This window comes from Pleurodeles waltl, chromosome 7, assembly GCF_031143425.1.
Source record: "Pleurodeles waltl isolate 20211129_DDA chromosome 7, aPleWal1.hap1.20221129, whole genome shotgun sequence".
Taxonomy (NCBI): domain Eukaryota; kingdom Metazoa; phylum Chordata; class Amphibia; order Caudata; family Salamandridae; genus Pleurodeles; species Pleurodeles waltl.
In genome coordinates this window covers 134,905,514-134,926,352 of record NC_090446.1, presented here as the reverse complement: position 1 = coordinate 134,926,352, position 20,839 = coordinate 134,905,514, and the positions used below count along the sequence as shown (strand labels likewise).

The following is a 20,839-nucleotide window of genomic DNA, read 5'->3' as shown; positions in this document are numbered from 1 at the left end:
GGGGTCATTCTGACCCGGTCGGCCTGGCGGGAACCGCCAAATGGCCGCTCCGCGGTCAGAAGACCGTGGAGGCCATTCTGACTTTCCCTCTGGGCCGGCGGGCGCCCGCCAAGGGAACACCCGCCGGCCCAGCGGGAAAGGCCCTGCAACACAGAGGCCGGCTCCGAATGGAGCCGACGGTGTTGCAGGGGTGCGACGGGTGCAGTTGCACCCGTCGTGATTTTCCCTGTCTGCTATGCAGACAGTGAAAATCATGCTGGGGCCCTGTTAGGGGGCCCCACGACACCCGTTCCCGCCATCCTGTTCCTGGCGGTCAAAACCGCCAGAAACAGGGTGGCGGGAAGGGGGTCGGAGCAGCGCCGCCATGGAGGTTCAGCCCAGCCAGGGGAAATCCGGCTGGAAACCGCTGGATCCCCTTTTCTGACCGCGGCGGTCAGAATGGGCACTGAAGCACCGCCAGCCTGTTGGCGGTGCTTCCGTTGCCCGCGGCCCTGGCGGTTTTAGACCGCCAGGGTCGGAATGAGGGCCTAAATGTTCAGTAATTCCACCTCAAACTCGTACCTAACCTAACACAGTGTAAGAGGTTAATTTGCAAAGTCTGTACTTTATGCCACGTTTATGATGACTTTTACAAATATTCTTTTATGTTGTCTGAAATGTGGTCAATTTGTATACAGAGTCAATATTTTTGTTCTCGATATTTAATTTCTGATATTTTGATATTTGTTGGATCCATATTATAGCTGTGATTCCACCTAGGTGCTCTGCTCTGCATTACAGGCGAGCCGCTGGCATAAGGTCAAAGGGAAGTCAGAGAGGCTGATGCAACAAGCTGATCAAGCCTACTCAAAATAACTAGGCAGCGACATCACAGTACAGAGGTATGCACAGGGGAACCATGGCAGAGAGGTAACAAGGAGCAGGCCTGTGGGTGAAAAGAATCATCAAGGGCATTGGAGGTAATGCGGAGGCCGTGCTGAGGACTCAGACATCCAACCCAATGATTCTACTGCGGTGAGGTGTAGAAGGACAAGGATGTGTTCCCTTGGGTTCATGCCCAGCAAACTGCTGTGCTGTCAAGGGGATGTAACCATGAACCTCTAAAGGCAGCATGTGTTCTAAGGAGTGGAAATAAAGGTTTACGGAGGTTTGTCTTTAGCAAACTCATTGGCCCAAGTGTTCACACCTCCTGGTGTTCACACCTCCTGGCTGGGGGCCAGATTATTTTCTCGGTTTCAGCAGCTCGAAGGCTGCCAGCCCAGGCACAGCAAGGGCTGGGGCAACCAGGTCGGCAACCTTTAATGTAGCCACGAGGGTGCATGACACATTGAATCTGACCTAGGAATGAAGTCAGGTTAAATGAGACAAGGGTTTGATACCAAACATGACATACTTCAGCTGGGCCAAAAGGAAGCTTGTGTCCTTGGAAAGCCAAGGTGTCAACCCATATCAGCCTATGGACCCCTGACCACTTATAGTAGCCCCGAATGGAAAGGGACTATTATAGGGACATATAGGCTTGCACTTATATGTCTACACCTTTAATATAATGCACCCTGCCTCCTGGGCTTATGAGGCCTACCTTGGGGTGACTGGCATACATTAAAAGTAGTGCTTTGACTTTGTCACACATGGTGAGGGCAAAGTTGAGTTGGAAAAATTTGCACTGTTCTTGATGTCTGCAATGGCAGGCCTGCCGTCAGCTCTTTACTTGGGTCACTCAGGGTGGCAAAAACAGTGTTCATGCCTGGGGACCCCTTTAACTCCCATGTCCTGGGTACCATTGGTACCATTTACTAGGGACTTATAAGGGGGTTAAAGTCCTTGCCAATTGGGGATACCAATATGCATACATCAGTTTTAGGGAGAGAGCACTGGCACTGGGGCCTGGTTAGCAGGCTTCAGTGCACTGTCGGAGTCAAAAACCACCAGCCCGTAGTCCAAATGGGGGCGAAAAAAGGATGGAAACCTGCAAAAAGCCTGTATTCCTTCAATGGTAATATGGGGGCAGGTTATTACGGCGGTAGTGGGCAGTAAAAGGTCCCAGCAACAGTCACTCCAGGTGCTGAAGGCAGGCGTACCTAGACTGGAGGGGGAATATATTAAAAGTGGTACTCAGGAGGTCCTGATTTAAATGATTCCCAAACTGGAAGAATATAGTGCTCTGCAAGAAAAGAGGGTTAGAAAGACATACCTCTGTGAGTAAACGCTAATATATGAGGTCGGCAATAAGGCGAGCAAACTGACTGCAAAGCTTGACAACGGGACGAGAGTGACTTGTAACGGGGCTTCAGTAAATGTCTTTGCTGCATATTATACAGCGCTGCATAGCTCACAGCTAACTAAAGGATCGGAGGAGGTTGAAAAAAAACACACTTTTGAGTTGTACTATGCCCTTGAGGCTGGGGAGATAGCCATTACAAAATCCTTGCAGAGTGGGAAGGAACCAGGTCCAATGGGTCCTGTGCAGAATTGTTTCCATGCATACCTGGGAATATTACTGACAAGGTATTGACAATACAGACTGAGGCAGTGAATGAGGGTGGATGGCCACATTAGCACTGATCAAAAATACTGGTAACCCCGAAAGAGCTATGCATTATATAGGACAGTCACACTTCTAAATATTAACATTTGTTGGTGACTAGACTCTGCACCACCATTGCCACACTACTACACTCTGATCAATCTGGATTCATGACCAGTAGAACGACAAGGCATAACCTCAGAAGGCTGCACCAAATTCTAGAACTTACACACCTGGACAATGTGCCAACACTGCTTTTGCTGATTTAAGTGGAAAAGGCATTTGACTAGGTGGAGTGGTGCTTCTTGTTTGTATTTCTCAGTAGGATGCTCGTTGGTACCAACATCATAGTGTTAGAACTATCCTGAAGCAAGGTTGTGGGGTTTTGTGTCTACGGACCAGCATCAAGACTTTAAGACCTCGTATCAGTTCTGATGGAGATTGTGGAAGGCAGGTTCATTGAAAATTGCATTGGAGCTCGCATTGTTACACTTCTGGGTTTAGAGACGGAGCTAGCATAGGAGCTAGCATTGTTACATTTCTGGTCAGAGAAGTGGTTTCCAGGGAAATGGCAGCATATTAGCATCTCGCAGACACTTGGTAGGTGCCTCACAAATTCTCTTGTTTCAGTTTTCTGCATTCCTATTGTTTCTCCACAAGGCCTAGTGTTCCCTACGCTTTGTTGTCTTCCTTCTCTCTGGTTTCTGCTTCCTCTTATTCTTTCCTTTCTTATAGAACTCTGGTTCTTTCCTTGATCTGTGGGTGCAGAAGATGAACACTAAACTTCTCCAGTTTTCCTAAACTTCACCACAGTATTAGGCGCCCTGAAGCTGTTCTCCAGTCGACTTCCTGCCTTCGCATGATCTCCACAGTACTGCTCTACTCTCTTCTGCAAAATTCACCTATGTGCCTGTATCCTGGTAGGAGGGGAGGTGCTTAAAGAGCATTCTAAATCAGTGTCTATGGTTTCTTACCATTTACCCCAGTTTCCCTCATGCTCCTAACTGAGGTATTACAATTTGGTATTTTGCATGGAATAAGAGGAATAGTATATTCCATTTTACGTAGCTTGACACATAAACTTGTTTAAAATATGTACACACCAAGACTCGGGCTCTTTAAAGTCAAGGGGACATTGTCGACACTGCACCTAGACCAGACCGGGGTAGCCGCAGTCCCCCATTTTATTCGATCTGATAGTGGAACCAATGGCTTCCATGCCAGACGGGATGCCTTAATGAGGGGTCTGAACTGGGAGAACAGGTATTACTCAAGGGTATCGCTCTCTGCAGATTACATTCCGCTCTATTCAGCGGATCCAGAAAACTCAAGTGACAAGGTACTTGAAGTGTTCCGACTATATGGAGAGTATCCAGGGTTCTGCATCAATTTGCAGAAACCCATCATATACCTCTCTGATGCAATGAACTCCAATGGCAGATTTTCACTTTTTGCACCAAGTGACAATGGGGCTGATTCTAACCCCGGCGGTCTTCGACCGCCGGGGCGAGGGTCGGCGGGAGCACCGCCGACAGGCCGGCGGTGCCCCGCAGGGCATTCTGACCGCGGCGCTTTGGCCGCGGTCAGAAAGGGTAAACCGGCGGTCTCCCGCCGGTTTACCGCTGCCCTCAGAATCCCCCATGGCGGCGCAGCTTGCTGCGCCGCCATGGGGGATTCTGACCCCCCCTACCGCCATCCTGTTCATGGCGGGAAAGCCGCCATGAACAGGATGGCGGTAGGGGGGGTCGCGGGGCCCCTGGGGGCCCCTGCCGTGCCCATGCCAATGGCATGGGCACGGCAGGGGCCCCCGTAAGAGGGCCCCGCAAGGTATTTCAGTGTCTGCCTTGCAGACACTGAAATACGCGACGGGTGCTACTGCACCCGTCGCACCTTCCCACTCCGCCGGCTCGATTACGAGCCGGCATCCTCGTGGGAAGGGAGTTTTTCCCTGGGCTGGCGGGCAGTCTTTTGGAGACCGCCCGCCAGCCCAGGGAAAAACTCATAATACCCTCCGCGGTCTTCTGACCGCGGAGCGGTATTATGGGGGCGGAATTCTGGCGGGCGGCCTCCGCCGCCCGCCAGAATTAGAATCACCCCCAATATCTGGTTTCCAGTATTTTGTAATGTATATTATGAATGACACTGACAAATGTCACAGACATAACTTACTTGTGGCAGTGGAACACTTAAGAGCAGACATGACAAATAGGTGGAGAGTTCTGCCCTTGCTGTTTGGAAATGCAGCGATGTATAAAATTATTTCCCTGCTAAGATTCCTTAACAAGCTATAGAATGTGCCCTTCTGGGTGTCGTCAGCATTCTTTTAATGCAGACTTAGGAAGGATCCTTGCGACTATCGCTAACCATGCTCAATGAGATGGTTTATAATGGGGAAAAATCACTTCTGGACATATACACGTACTTCTGTCCGTCCCTGCTAGTGGTTTTAAATGACTAAGCGTTCTCCTCTTGAACTGACCTTACATTATGAAATGACTAAGAGGTCATGGGAACTAGAGTGTACCCAGCCCACACACAATGCCTGAGCCTACAAGGATGGTGAGTCTGGCCTGACATGCAACTAAATGCATAGTGAGCTGGCAGGGTACCATCATAAGGGAGACTCCTCTATCAGATACCCAAAAGTTGAAGGAACTGTAACCTCTCGAGGGGCTCTGGAAGTGGGAGACATTAGGGATATCTAAAGTTGGGGAGTTTAGGGGGACGACTGAAGTGAAACCGTATGCATAACTTAGGGAGGAGTTTGAACAGGATGAAACTCGGGCATTCAAATATGTGCATTTGAAACATGTTTTAGGATGATACAAAGAATCAGGAGTGATATCGAAGATTATTTCCAAATGTAGGGTGCTGATGGAGCCTTTGGGAAGTAAGGCAATTTCTGAAATCTAGAAAACATTGATTAACAATTCCCCCTACATACTAGATATGGTAAAGTTCAAATGGGGATTAGACTTGGGTGTCCTGGATGACTCTGACTGAGAAGAAGCCAACTGGGGTACCAGGAAAGTATCCATAAGGGCTGGCCTATGGCTGACACAGCAAAAGTTTTTGCACTTCACATATCATACCTGAAAACATCTTCCGTGGCTTGGCTATACCCAATAGGACACATGTCCAAGGGACTGTGGTTTGCTCAGGACATTGTTCCACATGTGGTTAGACTGGCCAAAGGTGGCTGAATTTTAGAGGAACGTAAGTGGGTGAATAACTTTCAGGGTCTTTGAGATCTGTATGGAGTGGAATGGCGAGATCATGCTGCAGGGAGACCAGCCACCACCAAGACATCATAAATTGCTATGTGGCACCAATCTAGCTGTGGCTAAATTGGACACAACCAGACTGTTAAGAAGCAAGGCTATGCCCAGGTTTGTGAATTGGTGTATGGGTAACAACTGGTGCATGACTACAGAGCAAGAGAAATACAAGCATAAAGGCTTCCCACATAAAATCATGAAAATATGGAGTGGATGGCTGGATTGCCATGAGCCCAGAAGAATCTGGTGACGGGCAGTGCTTATAAAGAAACAGGAGTTTCCACTGAGCCACTTTCTTAGGTATAACTATAAACCAATGTCAGAACTTAATACCCTGTACATGGGGCTTTGTAATATGTGTCTCAGAGCCCTTTTGCGGAGTTGCCTGGATTGACTGACACTGTGCCAGCTTTGACATATTGAAGGTATAGACACTTGGATGGAAGGAGTTCCATTGAAACTGAATGGTACAAAAGATGCTGGATGTTTTCTTTCCTGTATGTTCCCTTGCACACAAAATGCAAAATGTTTAAGAAGAATTCACAGGAGTATAATGGATCATGCACAAAATTTGATATGCTCTTTTCCAACAAATGTATCTAAGAACATTACTTTATGTTGAATAAACACAAAAAGATAAAAGGGTAAGACTGGGAAGAGTATTTGATTTATTACCACTCTGGTTTATTCAAATTTCTGTAGTCGTGCACAAACATCTGCTAATTACTGGGCATGAGGCCAGTACCTTTCCATGTAATAGTGACGTGTGGATTTATCTTAAGATATTGCAGAAGGAAAAAGGAAATGAAGATAGACAGGTAAAGTATGGAATGGAAAAAGATGACTGAACTAATTCCAAATGCACATCATGGTAAGTTATGATCATTGGTTGCCCGAAATTGTTCTAATCCGGGTTCACATCCAGATAGGGCAAAAACAGGCAATTGGTTGAATATATAAATAATGTATAGGGTAGTAATTCATGTATATATACCAAATATAAAAAGGTGTTGCTAGCACATGAAATAAGGGCCAGAGATGTGAATGTTCAAGAGACTAGAAACTGATTACTCAGGTGAGGTTCTTTCAAGTGATTGGCCTGAATGGTGTGTTTATTGCAGTACTGAAGCAGAACCCTATTTTTGGACTAATGACACAATCCCATTATTTCAAAAAGTGACCCACACTCCAACAGTAACACCACCCTTAAAGCGTAGTCACCTAGTCCCTATTTACAAAAAGCACCCAAATGAATCTCAGGCATTTATAGGGCAATTGCACTGTTTGCAGAGAAGTTTTATGCTTATCTGATTCCATCTCATTGGGCTGATTGGATTGAATCGTCTCCCAATTGAATAGCTTGGCTTTCGGGGACGGGTGGAACTCTAACGTAGCAGGCAAGGATAGGGCTTTGGTGCAACTGTTCAAAAGCATTTAGAATGGGCATCAACTTATACAGCTTCACAGTCAACTACTCTCCAGTCTTTAATCAAGTTAGTTGGCAATGGCGAAATCTTCTGATGATGGGTATTAAGCCGCATAGTTGACTACTTCCCAGCGTCTAATCAAGTTAGTTGGCATTTGCAATGGCTAAAGCTTCTGATAATGGTTATTAGATTTCTCCTAAAACTTGGCCACTTTCATGTCTTTCACAGCATTCATAAATGATTTGGTTGTGTTTGACCTGACCTGGTGGCCATGTAGAGGTTGTTACAACATCTAGAAATATAACCATGACAATTATCTATGACCTCGAAAAAAGTAAAGTACTAAAATTAGTGTGGAGGAAAATTAATTTTAGCAAGGGAGGTTGTCAAAGAATACTCTTACATAGGAGTACTCTTCACACCGCATTTGAACTCGACACAACAAATGGCAGCGGTTGAATGGAAAAGCCAAACTACATGATGAGCCTCAAAGTTTTCAATTGTTTTCCCTTGGACTGACCACTGTAGCTTAACTACGAGGTCCTTATTGTAAAATGATGTCTATAGTTGTATATGCAGATACTACTTACAATGTCTCAATTGATTACAATCTTAAGAAAATTGAAAGCAAAGGTGTTTGCCACAAATGTATTGTGAGGAACTCTACTACACAATGATTTGTTAGGTTGGAGATGATGACAGAGTGTACTGCCATTTGATAAAGTTTGTTTTGACCAATGACTTTGTGTTTCACCACTGCGCATATTAGTTGCTCAATGTTCACCAGTAGCACATGGTATGTTTTGTTCAGTTTAGCCGCCTATGGGCTTTGACATTGCATTAGTCATTACATTCTGTATTCTGCCTATTGGCTTTGACATGGCATTAGCCATTACTTTCTGTATTCAGTTGAGCCGCCTATGGGCTTTGACATTGCATTAGCCATTACATTCTGTATTCTGCCTATTGGCTTTGACATGCTGTATCCAGTCTAGCCGCCTATTGGCTTTGACATTGCATGCCTATTGACTTTGACATGATGTATTCAGTTTAGCTGCCTATTGACTTTGACATGCTATTAGATATTCTGCCTATTGGCTTTGACATGATATCATATATTACATTTTGTATTCAGCTCCGCTGCCTATTGGCTTTGACATGATATCATATATTACACTTTGTATTCAGCTCCGCTGCCTATTGACTTTGACATGATATTATATATTGCATTTTGTATTCAGCTTGGCTGCCTATTGGCTTTGACATGATATTATATATTGCATTTTGTATTCAGCTCAGCTGCCTATGGGCTTTGACATGATATAAGACATTGCATTTTGTATTCAGCTTAGATGCTTATTGGCTTTGACATGACACTAGACATTGCATTTGATATTTAGGTTAGCTGCCTATTGCCTTTAACATGACATTGCATTTGATATTTAGGTTAGCTGCCTATTGCCTTTAACGTGGAGTTAGACATTGCAGTTGAGAATCCAAGCTGTATTTTTCCAAGCTGTGTTTTTGCACCAGAGAACCAAGATGTTTTTCTCACAGTAGACTAGACATGATAAGAGAGAGTACATGGGTGTTGTTTTTTCTTCGCTTGAGCTTGGGAACAGGAGTAGTCTTGGAGACCTGGCCAGTCTCCAAAGGGCTTGCTCAGTTTCCCAGGTCTGAGAGGAGGGGGCACACCTTTGTAACGAATGACACAGGCTGCAGAGAGTGAGATTCGAATCTGCCGGACCTCGTGCTGGAGCTTGGCGCCAGCTGCCAGCATCCCGTGTGGGTAGATGAAACTCTTTCTCGCGGCTGACAGGGGTCATCAGCTTGCAGACCTTTGAAAGCTGTAGCTGTAAATAGTTCCCACACGGTGAAGTATTTGTTTTGCTTTGCATTCAATATCTTATAAATATAACCTGCTGTGTATATTGCAAACTGATATATTTTGTTTGATTAACGCGGACTTGAAAGCTACTAATTCGTCATTCATTCATAAATATTGTGGTTGGGGAAGAATTAACAACAATAAAAGTCTTCTTTGACCTCACAAGTGCCTTTCTGTTGTGTTATGGTAGTGCTTAGAAACTAAATAAGAGGAAAGCACTACAATTGGTACCAGGAGTGGGGTGTCGGTCATTAAGAGGTGATTAAGAAGGGGTTTGACGAGTTAGTAGATTTCTAAGTGCACACTTTAAAAGTGTAATTGTTTTTTTTGTTATTTGGAGAGTTACAGAAATTGTTTTTTGTTGTTTGGAGAATCACAGTAGCACGGCAGACCATGTCATGTGTTGTTAAACTGCCTGATGGTGCTACGAAAAACTGTGAATTGTTTGTTGTTTGGAGAATCACAGTAGCACGGCAGACCATGTCTGAGAATACATGTGTTGATGAACTGCCTGATGGTGCTAAGAAAAACTGTGAATTGTTTTCTGTTTGGGGAATTACAGAAGAAAATGCATGTGTAGCTAAAATGCCTGATAATGCTTGTACATATGTAGAAAACGTGTGTTTTGGAAGTAATGATGACAGAAATGTCTGGATACCTTTATCTGCTTACAGAGAAATGCAGGAGAAATGTAGGAAGTTGGAACATGAAAATAGGAATTTACGTGAGCAAATTAGCCAGGATACAATAATTCAAAATAATGCTGAAAGTTATAAAAGGGCTGTTTTTGAAGAATCTTTCTTGTCCCATTCCAGTAATGAGGGGGTTAAGACAGCTCCGAGCTGCACTGAGTTTTCGTGTGAGCCAGGGTTTTTGGCAGACAAAATGCATTCCTTAACTGATAACACCGAGAGAGACCAGAATGTGATTTACGAGTTACCGTTGCAAAATGCACCGAGTTTCATTAGCTTGTTTGATTTTTGGAAAAAGAATAGCCCTCATTTGAGTGAAATCCTAACACTTTTGTATATGGTCACTGTGAAAAATTATATGCAGCTGCGCGCTTGTGATTTGGCAAATGAAATAATGCAGACTTTAGGTTTCTGCGCAGTGCAAGAAGGAAAAACTGATGTACATGTAAATCATGAACAAGGAAAGAAAATAGTGCCCCTAGCTAGAATCATACAATGGATCTGGTACTTGCAAGACAGGGCTAGAGTACCACAGGTAAAAGAGTTATCAATGAAGTTGTGTGCACCATTTGAATTTGTGTCTACTGAAGATAAAAAGCATGTTTGTTTTACTAATGATTCATTGACTGAAATGTTGCTTTCTGGCACAGTAGAAGGAACAGCGTTGTATAATGTGTGTCAGATTTTAAAGCAAGAGCTACGTGAGATGTGTCATTTTTATGCTGATTTTTGGTTCATTGTTAATGTTTTAGCACCTAACTGGTTCAATTACCTTGCAGATGTTAATGAGAAAAATGCAGAGAGAGAAGTGTACACCCAGAATTCTGCCTTAGTGGGGATGGCTAAGTGGGTGCCCCAGAAATGTGAACAGCTGAGAGAAAAAGCCACTTACAGGTGGGCAGAGATGAGAGAGATGCACATTCCCCTAGATTTGATAAAAACTGTGCAGCACGCACAAAAGCAATCTGTCATGCAAGCAGTCACAGAGCAGTTGGGGAGAGGAAAGTTACCAGGACAGAAATGGCGAATTGATCAGGTTTTAGGGAGAGTGATTGCTGCAAATTACCAAGGAAAAATCGAAATTATGCTGATACCTAGAAAAGAATCTGATTCATGCATACAAATTGGAGACAGAATGGCCCAAATTGGCAAAAGTGCAGTGAATGGAGGTTTGTTAAAGAAGGAGTCTGCCCCAGCCCTTCTGACAGTGCAAGAAAAGGGAAGCTGTGGCGCAGCAGATAAAAACCTCAGTGCTGATGTGTGGGCTGAAGCCCTAAGTGACCCTCCAGAACCTGCAGTGAATATAACAAAGGGCCCCAAAAACGTCCTGCTGATTATAAAACAGGGAAAGAAAGAGGAAGGGTGCAGTTTAAATGAAAAATGTTATTTGCAAGAAAAGTCCTACTTGTTTCTTTTGCAGATCCGACCACGTTTCGCCACTGTCCCTGAGTGTGCTGTGTGGTCCCCCTTCCGGTGTGTGCGTGTGGGGTCGGGGAAGGGACCGAACCCCCAACCTGAACCTGGCTGAGTAAAGTGCCAGCACCATGGATCCATTTTGCGCAAACTGCGCCTTCGGTTCAAGTTCAACTTGTTTGATTGCATTCTTCCACTGGGACTAAGCTGTGTTTTTTTTTTTTTTTTCCCTCTCGTATGGAACTCTGACTTTTGCTTACCTTCCAGCAAACCTTTCAGGTGGACCGTGCCCCTTTACATGAGAACTCATGCCACATCAAATTGCTAACACTGTTGAATTAGAGACTCATTCAGAGAAAAAAAAATTGCTCAGTCTTTTCTATGTAGATGTATCTGATGTGAAAAGTTATGAGATCAATGTGTTAATTCACTTCTATTGCTTTACAGGGATTGCTTTGATCATAATGTTTTTTTGTTTGTGCTGATGTTTTTTGTTTTTGTTTGAAACAAGAGATATGTGAAACAAAAATTCATTGGTCAAAGAGCGGAATGTACTGCCATTTGATAAAGTTTGTTTTGACCAATGACTTTGTGTTTCACCACTGCGCATATTAGTTGCTCAATGTTCACCAGTAGCACATGGTATGTTTTGTTCAGTTTAGCCGCCTATGGGCTTTGACATTGCATTAGTCATTACATTCTGTATTCTGCCTATTGGCTTTGACATGGCATTAGCCATTACTTTCTGTATTCAGTTGAGCCGCCTATGGGCTTTGACATTGCATTAGCCATTACATTCTGTATTCTGCCTATTGGCTTTGACATGCTGTATCCAGTCTAGCCGCCTATTGGCTTTGACATTGCATGCCTATTGACTTTGACATGATGTATTCAGTTTAGCTGCCTATTGACTTTGACATGCTATTAGATATTCTGCCTATTGGCTTTGACATGATATCATATATTACATTTTGTATTCAGCTCCGCTGCCTATTGGCTTTGACATGATATCATATATTACACTTTGTATTCAGCTCCGCTGCCTATTGACTTTGACATGATATTATATATTGCATTTTGTATTCAGCTTGGCTGCCTATTGGCTTTGACATGATATTATATATTGCATTTTGTATTCAGCTCAGCTGCCTATGGGCTTTGACATGATATAAGACATTGCATTTTGTATTCAGCTTAGATGCTTATTGGCTTTGACATGACACTAGACATTGCATTTGATATTTAGGTTAGCTGCCTATTGCCTTTAACATGACATTGCATTTGATATTTAGGTTAGCTGCCTATTGCCTTTAACGTGGAGTTAGACATTGCAGTTGAGAATCCAAGCTGTATTTTTCCAAGCTGTGTTTTTGCACCAGAGAACCAAGATGTTTTTCTCACAGTAGACTAGACATGATAAGAGAGAGTACATGGGTGTTGTTTTTTCTTCGCTTGAGCTTGGGAACAGGAGTAGTCTTGGAGACCTGGCCAGTCTCCAAAGGGCTTGCTCAGTTTCCCAGGTCTGAGAGGAGGGGGCACACCTTTGTAACGAATGACACAGGCTGCAGAGAGTGAGATTTGAATCTGCCGGACCTCGTGCTGGAGCTTGGCGCAGGCTGCCAGCATCCCGTGTGGGTAGATGAAACTCTTTCTCGCGGCTGACAGGGGTCATCAGCTTGCAGACCTTAGAAAGATGTAGCTGTAAATAGTTCCCACACGGTGAAGTATTTGTTTTGCTTTGCATTCAATATCTTATAAATATAACCTGCTGTGTATATTGCAAACTGATATAGTTTGTTTGATTAACGCGGACTTGAAAGCTACTAATTCGTCATTCATTCATAAATATTGTGGTTGGGGAAGAATTAACAACAATAAAAGTCTTCTTTGACCTCACAAGTGCCTTTCTGTTGTGTTATGTTAGTGCTTAGAAACTAAATAAGAGGAAAGCACTACACAGAGCCAGCAGGCGCAATGGTAATAGAGCGTACTTGGTTTATTTTGTGAGTATGAAAAAATAATCAGATGCGTCCCTGACTCAGCAACTTACCATGAGTTCTGTTAAACTGGGTAACAATAAATATCTGTTATCAACGACAAGAACCTCCTCTAGAGTGAGAGTGTGCTCTGCAAATAAGCTTCTTAACTGATGTTATGCCATTGGTGACCGACCACCATTTTACTCTTTGTCTAGATGGCCCAACAGCATCTTGTTAGTCGATAGTTAATTAGGGCACGAATTAGAAAAGATCAACTTATATATCAGATTTCGGATATCAGGCTGGTGCTCTTATTTTAACAGGCCGTTCTACAGATGAAAACTGCTTTTTAAAACTTTCATTTATTATGAATTGTAAAACTAACGACAGCTGAATGTTAATACAAAATTAGTATATAGCTCTTGTGTGCACGTGCATGTGTGCATCAGTATGGGTTTCAGCTCTGAATGGAGATGTATCTGTAAACATCTATGTATGTGTAGGCGCATGTATGTATATGAAAAATGGATGTATATATGTGTTGTAAATACATAAATACTTTATTGTAAAAAAAAAAACTGGAATGTGACTGCATGTTTATCCATTACATGCATATGCATGTCATTATTATATATATGGATATCCCTGTTGTCGAATTTGATGGGCTCTTTTTGTAATTTCTTAATTCCAAGATCAATGGTATTTTTGCCTGTGTTATGGACATAACAATTTTTTCTTTTTTCTGTTGACATCATATTCATATCTAGAGGACTTTTTTTACCATTTTTATGAATTGTGTAACTATTTATTCATAATTGAATTTAATATTGTTATTAAGATTAATTGAGATATCTATACATCAGTATAAACTGTACAGAATCTTGGTTATTAACATTTATTTATACATTCGTCCTTTTTATATATCTTTTATTGTCATTCTTTGATACAAATTGAATTGAATTATTCCATTTATTTATTTATAGCTTGTATATAGATTGACTGTATTGTAATTAATTTATAGTACACATATTTATCTATCTATTTATATATCATGCTTTTAGAATTATCAAGTAAAAAGTGGACAATATTTTGATCTTAGAGAGAAAGAAAAAAGGAAAAAAATATGTAAATGGGTTGTTCTCTTCCTTGTATTTAATAATTATTGATTGAGAATACATATCCATTTATGCATTTACAAGTGATTATATCATATATGTGATGCTGTATTACAATATAAAAGAAATACATAACGTTATATTTTAAAATTTATATCCCATCCAAGCACAGGGTCACTATTTTCTAATTTTGAAATTTAAAATTGTTATGTTACAAAATGGCCGCTCTGTTTGCACTTCCTCCTTGGTTATGTAGTCAATAACAAAGAAGGACTATAGGGTTTAAATAGTTGGGTGTAAAAATGTCTGCCAATGTCCAGTTGAAGGCTATTGCCGAAACGCGTCGACATTTGGTTGGGACAGCGTGTGTTTGTTCCTGGTGGGCACATTAGTGACTCTTTTATTGTGCCTCTTATATTTTTTCATGCGGTGTGAATCTAACCTGCATTTGAACTTTTTTCAATAAATTGAAGCCGACGAAATTTTATATAAGTGGTCTTTGACTCTACATTTTTACGAGCTTGTTTGGATGTTGTGCTGCCCTTGGTGTGCACTTGTATTGCACCAGTTTTTTGAATACATATATATATGTACACACACACACACATATATATATATAAAAAACACATATGTAGAATATATATAACACATATGTAGATGAGTGTTTGTATACGGGCTTATACTTTTTTGTATGATGACACAAATAAGTCAGATCAAACAATTATGATTATAAGAAAAGTACCTCTATATAAAGGTATAAAAATAAACTTTGAAATTTTAAAAATGGGGTTACGCTTAGTATAGGAAGGTATCTGTAAGTGTGTGTGTGAGTACTTATATATGTATGTCTTAGTATCTAGATGAGTGTCTGTGTTTGGGTTTATGCTTCTTTCAATGATAATCCATATATGTCAGAGTACGTAAATATGACTAAAGGGAAAGAAACTATAAAGGAATAATAGATTTGGATATAAAAATCGTCTATATAGATTTATGTAAAACATGTATGTCAGACAACCTTAATATTATTATTTGTATCTTCATATGGGTATACATATTGCGATTTATGCCTTGTACAGAAATATTACTAAATGTAATGTGTATGTGTCATTACTTACATATGTATAAATTTAAGTGTATGGGTGTTTGTCTATATAGATTAATTAACTGGTTATTTAAACAAACTTTCCACCTCTCCCTCTCCCTCTATTCTCTGACTCATCCCAAACCTTTCTGACTGAAACGTCATTCCAGACTCTTTTCTTTCCAATTCTTCCAGGTTACAAGTGCACATGTCCACCACTCCCAATAACATCTCACATCTTCCATTTACTAATCCACCTCAGTTTATCTGTCTCTATTCAAAATACTAGAGTAAACACAAACTTAACAAACTTACCACAATGATTCATACAAGGGAAAAGAAATCATATATGACTAATCTTCTCCCTATTTACATCTAACCTTGGTATGTGGAGTGACGTGCTACTCGTAAAAAACTCTTCAACTCCTCATTCGGGGGAGTAAACATTATATAGAAACAATTTACAACTACAGTGATTGTGTTATTTTTTTAAAACATGAACTGATAAAGTAAGATAAATGTAAGTTATTCAGTAAAGGTTGTTTACTTAAAAAGGCAATAAAGACTAAACTGAACCAAAATGAGGCAAAGCCAGCAGATCAAGAGGTCAGCTATTTGAGCTCTCCTCTTTGACACTTAGGTCAGAGTAACTAAAATGTGGCGCAGTGCCAAAACTGCCAGCACTGCGCTGCATCACGTTACATACGCAGGGATGTGCTGTATCTACTAAAATACAGCACAACCTTGTGTTTCCCCCTTGTCTAGCGCTAAGTGTAGCTGCCTAGCGAGAAAAAGCAGGCCTCCTTGCACCATGGTACATGGGTGTCTGAGTTAAGGGGATTCATTTTTTATATGCAGGAAGGTGTCCCTTCCTGCACATAAATAATCTACAATGGTGAATTGGCACTTCTATGTGTGCTGCAGAATACAGCACACATAGATGTACCAAATCGTCATTATTGAAGGATGGTTTATGTGCAGGAAACAACACGTTCCTGCACAAAAACAATCATTCATGGCCTTTTGCTCTTCTGTGGCACAGAAAAAGCAAAAACAAGGAGAAATAAAAGTGATTCTCCTCGTTGTGCCATGCTAACTCCACCCCTGGGGTGCAGGTTAGTTTTACGTTTTCTTGTAAATCTGGGGCAGTGTCAAAAGCAATGGGGGTTGCAGTGGAACGCCCACAGCAACACCCATTGCACGACCCTCTGCAGCAGAAAACTGCGTCGGAGGGGCCCATATTTATGAAGTGGGTTTAAACCAAAAAAAGTGGCTTAGCACCCCTTGTAAATGTGGCACACTGCACAGCGCCACCAGAGCGTCACCAAAAGTGGCGTGCGGTGGTGCTAGGGCATTGGTAATCTGGCCCTTACATTCATTAACTGGCTGCCTTTCACCTGTCGATACTAATGAAGTCCACAATGCCAAAATGGCTGCCACCGAGAGGTCAGGCCACCGTCCGGCCTCACAGAACATTTCCGAAGGCATGATATGTAGTCAGCGGTAGAAAAAGAAACGCGTTTTGGGCCAGAATTAATCTCATTGCATTTGCTTATAGTATACTATTTATATCCACGGCCTGTTGGTTATTTCAAATTTCGGATACTGTGATACCTTTCCAGGATTTAAGGCCTTTGAGCGAGCGAAACAGAGTTTTGCTCGTGGAATTTTGCATTTCTCTGGATATTATTTTTACTTCATAAAAAACAAAATCTGCCCTGGATTAAATGTTCGATGGAGGAACGGTCACACGGATGGGTGGAGTGAGAAAGGATAAAATGAAGGATGGACAGACTTACGGATACGTTTGAAAGGACGGATGAATAGATGGATGAATGTATGCAGGCATTGATAGGAAGGCGATCTGAGTGAGCTGAAAGTAGTGACTGCTGATGTATGAGTACATTCATTGGCCAGCCTGCAACGGCCTCGGTTCTGTTGGCGCCCTCTGTGTTGTCTTAGCCCGAGTGGGACGAAAATGCAGCCTGAGTTATCGGAAGGCTTGAGCAGGAAGAGATGCCTGAACCCTTCAAAAATGAATTAATTGTTGTTAGTAATTAGCATTTGTATAGCGCGCAGTCTTCCACTGGGGAGTCATCGCAGCGCCTTTCAGTATAAGGAAATCCTGTGTGCGCTTTCGGTTGGATGAACGTCGGTCGTTCGAATGGGGATCCATGCAAATACACAGCCAGGGACGAGGCTCGAGGACAATCGCACCATTGTCCCGGAAGTAATGAAAGATGCTGACCACTGTAATAAACTTTCAAAGCGCTGGGCAGGGGCCGCTGTGGGCTCAACGCCTCTGAACACTAGGGCGATTCTCATTCTAGCAACAATTACTTCCTCGTTTTCGCTGCCTAGAGATAAACTGCACAAAATCAACAAGGAAGTAACTGACATCTCAGTGGCACGCAAAAAATATTAAAAGAAAAAACTATTTGTCCGCACATTCGTCCGTTGTATAAGAACACAATCTATTTTAATTCAGCAATTTTACATTTATTGGGGTGTCCAAGTTCTCTGATTAACTTTCCTGTTACGTACCCATCTCAGTGGTACTACTGCTATCTATCTCAGAAAGATAAAACGGGGAGCCAGCCATGCCAGGGGTTGGCACGTGTGAAATACAAAGTGCACACAGATGTACAGGTGAAATGACATAGGAGACGAGGCACCCTGCATCACTGATGTCACTTACCTGTGGCTCGTGGTTGGTGTGCCTTCCCAAGGGCTGGACCACCGACTGCAGGGTTGCGAAGGAAGTGGGTTGGGTCCTGTCCGGAAGTCTCTAGTATGAACGGACTGGGGACACACTCGCTGAGATCCCCGAATAAAAAAACTGCTGATGTGTCAGACTATAGACTAGCCTTCCAGGTCCGGGGCCCTGAGACTGAATTCATTGATGCCCTGAATGGAAAGGTTCTAGATCTGGCGTCTGCTTCAGCTGAAGGTTCCTGCTGTAATCTCAGGAGGAATGGGAAGGGTTTCTCAGCAATGCCCTCGGTCCTTATGCGAAGCTCATTGCCCTGGTGTTGCATCTGCTTTGGACGAAGGGGTGAGGATGGAGGGGCTGTGCGGGTGTCCTGTACTTTGAATTCTGAGAGTGAGTCTGTGTGTTGGGGGGGGGGGGGGGGGGGAGGTACGAGTCTCCGCTGCTTTGGATACTGAGGGGATGGGGGGTCTCCTGTGTCGTGGTTCCAAGTGTGTGCCTTGGAGTCGTCTGCTTTGACTGCTAACGGCCTATGTCTCCTCTGCTTCGGATCCTAAGGGGGTCTGATGTGCATTGGATCCGGGAGTGGGGGTGGTTTGCCTCAACTGCCTAGACTTTTAGATTCCTAGAAGTCTAGGTTCCCCGGTTTTGGGTCCTAAAGTTGGCTCACTTTAGGGCCTGACGCTGCCTTAGTCTCCTCTGTTTTTAGGGCGTGGGGTGGGGGGTGGGTGGGGCTTGGGTCTCCCCTGCTGCAGGTCTGGAGAAGGGCTAGTCCTCTGTTTTTAGTCCTGGGGAAGGCAGAGCCGCCACTCCCCTTTGGTCCTTGGCGTCCTTCGTTTGAGTTGTGTGCTTGTTGTGACCTGAGTCTCCACTGTTTTAGGCTCTGAGGGCCCCGGGTGTCCTCTAGTTTGGGTCTTCAAAGGTGCTAGACCAGCTCTGTTTGAGGTCCTGACGCAGGCCAGTTCTCAATTGTTTTGGGTCCTGAGGGGCCTGGGTGTATTGATTCTTGTTCTGGTGGAACCTGTACCTCATCTGTTTTAAGCCCTGGGATGGGCCTGAGTTTCTGGTGTCTTTAGATCCTGAAGGAGCCTAGGCGACCTCTGTTTTAGGCCCTGATGGGACCAGGTCTCCTCTGTTTCAGGGCCGGGGGTAGATCTCCTCTGTTTTAAGTCCTGAGGCAGGCAGGATGAGCCTCTTCTGATTTTAGCTTCTAAGGAGACATAGGCCACTTCTGTTTCAGGTCCAGGGGAGGCCTAGGGCTTTTTGAGGGAGGCCAGGTCGCTTCTGTTTTTATGCCTGGAGTGGTTGTTGGTCCCTCAGTTTTGGCTCCCCCGATTATGCTGTTCTGTCGTGTTTCCTCAACTTTAGTACTGAATCCGAGGAGAGAAGAGGCCGGTCAGCCCCCCTCTAAGCTGGTTCCGGTCTCCTCTGCTTTGGCTCCTGAGAGCGTCTGGTTCCTCTGTTCTTTGGTTTCTGGTGTGGGCCACCTTTGTCCACTCCGCAAGTCTGCGCTCTTTAGATTTCACTTCTCCTTTTCACTAACATTCAGCTTTGTGGACCTGAGAGCAACTTAGATGTGGTTCTGCCCCTGAAACGTGTACCTCAAGGTCATTACCGCATGGCACTGCTTACTGCCAGCCCAAACCGCAAGGAGGGCGGGAGGGGAGCACGAATGAAGCAGTACCTCTTCCCCAGCATCCGAACTGACTCCCAGAACAGAGACGACAAAATAACAGCACTATAGCTGTGACCAGCCACCAGGCCCGTTCACAGACTCCACCCCTACACAGCCTGCATCCGCTGTTCACCACAGCTACACGCTGCTCCAGACCTCTTTGCACGTCGGCATCGCCCTAATCTCTAACAGACTGGTGCCTACGCCGCTCCTCTGTCCAGGAAATACTATTTTTACGCACACGCAAACAGCAGGCAAAACTTCACGCCACGGTACATACCAAGATAAAAGGACGACTGGATCCGAGAGGGGCCCACGGGATTCTACAGCGCAGCGTCCGGGGCGGAGCACCCCCTCTGCGTAAAGTGTGCCAGTCCTTGGGATGGTGGATGTTAGCTGGGCCCGTCCGCGCCCCGGGAGTCTGTCTGCCCTACCTGTCAGTCTGAAAAAAGGAAGAAGACTTCCTACAGCGCAGTTCCTTCTCTAATTCTGTGAAATGCCACTGCATGCAAATCTCCGGGCTGGGCACAGGCCCGTTCACCCTTCCTCTAATGCGAGCATCTCCCCATTAGAGTGAACTCTCGTTATCTTTTTCGCCTAGAGTGCCCGAGGCAGTTTTGGTGGCTTCCCTGTGCCCAAGCTCAACAAACCACACACGCACATTAACGCAAAATACACAGCAAGCAAGCACAGAGAAGCGCAAGCAAACAAGCACTTAAACAAGATTGCACAAGACACTCAAACGCAGGATACAGGCGCTTCAACCCTTCGGAGGGGGTAGCAAGCGCTATAAATAAATGTAATGACTGTACAACGAGGCGCAAGCAAGTAGCGGCCCCACGCCACACAGAAACAATTCATCCAAAGAAAGAAAGGCCATGACACATGCATATGTGCACAAACAGTGCACGTAGTCACGCACACACCCACACACAACCTGAAAAACATCTAGTAAAAGCTGCATTGGTATCACTCACGATTTGAGATAAAATGTCAATGGTGGCTTTTCGTCTGTTTGGAGAACCACCATCGCCACAGTCGCAAAATGTTC

General features: G+C 43.7%; 1 protein-coding gene across 2 annotated transcripts in view; it reads right to left on the bottom strand.

Annotated features, from left to right (window-relative positions):
- HCK (HCK proto-oncogene, Src family tyrosine kinase) overlaps nucleotides 1–20,232 on the bottom strand; it is a 139,668-nt gene extending 119,436 nt beyond the window's left edge. The window contains exon 1 of one of the 2 annotated variants that reach the window (XM_069243377.1): nucleotides 20,069–20,232. The gene's annotated coding sequence lies outside the window, so the exon portion shown is untranslated. Of the gene's footprint in view, nucleotides 1–18,101; nucleotides 18,473–20,068 lie in introns of those variants that run through there. The other variant, XM_069243378.1, reaches the window with a different exon arrangement.
- Nucleotides 20,233–20,839: the final 607 nt, after the last annotated feature.